At 26.0% G+C, this 4,594-nt stretch overlaps 1 long non-coding RNA gene across 2 annotated transcripts; it reads right to left on the bottom strand.

The window, feature by feature from the left end:
• Positions 1–1,383: 1,383 nt before the first annotated feature.
• LOC136077964 (uncharacterized) lies at positions 1,384–4,224 on the bottom strand. Of its 2 annotated transcripts, none has more exons than XR_010637410.1 (4): positions 3,668–4,224; positions 3,227–3,323; positions 2,924–3,031; positions 1,384–1,575 (listed from the first exon to the last, which is right to left on the bottom strand). It is a non-coding gene; the product is annotated as an uncharacterized LOC136077964 (long non-coding RNA). The 2 variants fall into 2 exon arrangements; XR_010637409.1 differs by lacking the exon at positions 3,668–4,224 and adding an exon at positions 3,526–3,663.
• Between the last annotated feature and the right edge of the window lie 370 nt (positions 4,225–4,594).

Below are 4,594 nucleotides of genomic sequence, written 5' to 3'. Positions count from 1 at the left end.
CATCATAAGAAATTACAAAGCAAATGATTGAAAAAGCAAAAAGTTCGGTTTTCCTAACTTTTTTAGGTTTATTCAGAATTTTTACATAAAAAGTTTCATTAAGAGTGCATTTTTATTAGTTTCTATTACTCATATATTTGTAATTTGGATATCCTAACTAAGATGCATGCTTACTTTGTGACCGATCAAAGTAAAAAATAAGACTGAATAAATTTTCTGATTCTGAGGCTGCTAAAAGTAGGTTACGAAATAAGAATGCTTTTAATGCATCAATCCAGCTCCATCAGAGTAAAAAACAATTTATCAAAGGAAAAGAGTAGCATGTCTTTAACCTTAGCACACTTTTAATTGTGAGTTAATTTGTTTGACTTTTCCAAACAAACTCTGAAATGCCTAATTAATATTTGCACTATTACTTTCAACTCAAAAAGTATATTTTTGTTGCTATGATAAAACTGTTGGCAACAAAAGGTGTGTGTGCTTTATGCTACATGAATTTTAAATTATTAATTCCCTTGAATGTAAAGCGTATTAAATTGATTTGAAATTTATGTGGTGGACTCATGACCGTTGCAAAGTTTAAAAGCTTTTATTAAACGCGACTTAACCCATAAAATTAAAAGTAATTGCATCTCATTTTACAAAATTCCCATTTCACAAAATTTTAAGAACAGAATATTGGTGTTTGCAAAGAAACATATGAATCATTTTTTAATATAAACTAGCTTTTTATCAACTTTGTTGTATAGGCAGGTTTGGCGCTTAACCTATATAAACAATAAATATAAACAAATATGTTTGTTTATATTTAAAAAAAATTGACAAGATTGAAAAAATACGAAACATCCCAGTCGGCAAATTTAGTTATAAATGCGCATTAGAAACTCTTTTAAATACGTATCGATGTGGTATGTATGTTAGCCATTTTATCGTGTCGAATACGCATTAGAAATACGCATTAGATGCGTATAAAGACGGGTATACAATACGACGCCTACTGAGTATCAAACTCGCATTTGAAACTCTTGTAAACACGTATAAAACACGATAACCAGAGAATATTCAATACGATATTTCCCTGGTATTACATGCGCATTTAAAACTTTCCAGAATACGCATTATTTACGAATATTTGTTAGCCATTTTATCGTGTCAAACGCGCATTAAAAATAGACATCAGATGCGTATAAAGACAGGTATACAATACGACGCCTATTGAGTATCAAACTCACATTTGAACACGTATAAAACACGATAACCAGAAAATATTCAATACAATTTTATTAACTAATATGAATTCATAACATAATGATAATGACTAGCAGTAAGCAACCCGTAATACGGGTTATGAGTTATTAAATCTTTAATAACAATAAAAACACATTAATAACTTGATATATTATCTAAAAAATTTAATACAAATTTATCTATAAATATTTTAACTTTGACTCCCTATCAGCAACGTCATTGCTTATAGTTAACGACGAAGACCGCATTAACATCAGTTGAGTTCTTTTTAAAATCTGTCACAACACAGGTACCAGAAACGGAAAGTCAAGTAAAGCCTGCAAATACCTAAAAAATGAAATTAAAAAAAAAATTACAATTTTTAATTACAAAAGTACTATTTGCATTTTATTGTTAGTAGAATTAGGATAATAATAACAGAAAGTATATATTCTGTAACTACAGTATAATTAAAAAAGATTATAAAAAGGCTAGACAATACAATGTAGTAACACTGGCAAATAATACCACAACTTAATAAAATATTTTATTAACTTGGACTGAAAAGATTTTATTTATTACAATATTTGAACAATCGAGGGACAATTATAGTTAAACAATTTAAACAATTATACCATAAAATAGCAAGCAAATCGTAAAATATTTCTTAAAAATGATCTATTTTTTTCATTTGACTACTATTTTCAAGTTGCCTATAAGCATTTACATTAATAACTTCGTTGAGCCTAATACTATCTATTTCAATTTAACTATTATCATTAAACATATTACCAGTAATCTTACTATTGCTGCAACTGAATAAATGAACGTAAAAGAATCTTACAAATTGTGATCTTTTCTAATCAAAGACTTTATTTAAACTAAAGATTTATTGAAATCCATATCTTTTTATATGTTTACATACATTAGTCATTTATTAAAAATATTAAACAACATTAATTTACATCAATGATTTTTAATTAAAAAAGAATCTAGACTAAAATGCACAAAATTATTTTTACCTTAATGCACAAAAATAATAAATGCACAATCTTGTATAAAAAAATGAAGCAATGTCAATCAATATATTTTACTCTAAATTAATTATTTAAATATATATATATATATATATATATATATATATATATATATATATATATATATATATATATATATATATATATATATATATATATAGGGGAAAATGGGGTAAAATGACGAATGGGGCAAAATGACAAATGGGGCAAGATGACGAATGGAACAAGATGACGACCTACAGTTATCTCTTAAGCAAAACTAAATATAACAGTTGACTTTAGCTGAAAGGGAAGTAGATTAATTTCACTAGATTTATCAATGGTTTCTTTTTAAATATTATTTTTGTGACGAAAGCTAAGTATTAAAAAAGTTTTTCCGACATTGAGAAAAAAACTTTTTATCCTTGTTTGACTTGATTTATTACATCGCTACATCACCAGCTAAAGGTAAGTTTTAATTTTTGGGAGAGACTAAGATACAGGCGTTTTTCGAAACAGTTGTCATCTTGCCCCATGTTCCCCTATATGTCTAGGGTTACCAGATGTCCCGATTTTACGAAGGAGAATTCTGCGCCATATATGTAAAAATATTTTTTTTACTTAGTTCTCCTTCGTAAAATCGGGACATCTGGCAACCCTATATATATCTATTCACATACCTTTAAAAAGTGGTATTACACTTTACACAATGAAATATGGAAATACATCATCATTTTTTTCAACTACTTTCAACGAATTTATTTATTTTTTCCAGTCTGTTATTTTTTCTAAGAAAGAATATTTATAAAGATACAGAGAAATATAAAATATACTGAAATATAGGCAGATTTATGTTTATAAACTTTTGTGTCAACAAATTACAGTCAGTTTTCCATGTTAAATACATAAAATATATATCAAATATAACATATATCAAATATCAAATAAATCCAATATAAAATAAAACAAAATAGTAAACTTACTCAAATCAGGATCAGTTATACCGTGTGAAGTAACTAAAAAACACTTCAGTTCTTTTCAATTGCTCTAAAAAATAACTTTCAGCTCTTTCCAATTGCACTAAAAAGAAAAAAAAAACTTACTTAGATAAGTTGCCAAGTTCTTAAGAATCTGAAAACAAATAAGTAAAAAAACAAAGAACAAACAAACATTTATTTGTAAAAAACTACTATATTTAAACAAATTAAATTTAAAAAAGTGTAACACCAATTCTCCTTAAAGGCTAAAAAAAAAAATTTTCAGCTCAAATTTGCTTGCATACCTTGCTTGCAAAACCATGTGAATAAGAAACACATTTAGAAAAGCCTAGAAACTACTTAAAGATGACATATGCAAAATTGAAGTTTGAACGTTGACTGGACTAATTATTAGAAGGTGTTTTTAAAAAATTCATAAAGATTTACATATATTCGTTCTTTTATATCGCATAAATCCATCATATGATAAATCTGAAATGAAAAAATGTAATGGATAAGTAAATATAAAGAAAAACATCATATATGAATCGCAAATCAAAATATCAGATAGAGATAAGATGTCATGATAAGAGAGTAGTAGTTGTTAAATATTGTTATTTCATGTTAGCTTTTAGAAAACAATTCATGTTGGTACATCGTCGTACGACAAAGGGAAGACAAACTAAAAATGAAAAAAAGAACATAACTATGTTAAAAATTATAAAAAAATTAAAATTATTTAAATTTAAAAGTGTTAATTGATACTATAAATAGTTAAACTCATACTTTGCTTTGTTCTAAAGTAAAACCAAATTAACAGACATTAACACTGCTTGACACTGAATTCTGTCAAGTTTTCTGCTAGCCGAGCAACATTTCTAGCATTTCAACAATTATTAATTTCATCCTGCCTAGATCTATTTTTTTTCATTTGACTACTATTTTCAAGTTGCCTGCAAGTAGGCTCAACGAAGTTATTAATGTAAATGCAAAAGCATTTACATTAATAACTTCGTTGAGCCTAATACTATCTATTTCAATTTAACTATTACCATTGAACATATTACCAGTAATCTTACTATTACTATAACTGAATAAATGAATGTAAAAGAATCTTACAAATTGTGATCTTTTCTAATCAAAGACTTTACTTAAACTTTGAAAACATGGAAACAACATAATATAAACATATATACGAACTATTAAACACAATATATTTATTTAAATTTATGAAACATATATAAACACCTCTTATAATATTTATATACACAATAGATACATTTTATACTACTTTAAAAATACATTTAGAAAACAATTATATAACACATATTACCACATACATATATTTATCAAAAACGTTTTAATTTTGAACAT

Source organism: Hydra vulgaris, chromosome 03 (assembly GCF_038396675.1).
Source record: "Hydra vulgaris chromosome 03, alternate assembly HydraT2T_AEP".
NCBI lineage: Eukaryota > Metazoa > Cnidaria > Hydrozoa > Anthoathecata > Hydridae > Hydra > Hydra vulgaris.
This window is presented reverse-complemented; position numbering and strand designations above follow the sequence as displayed.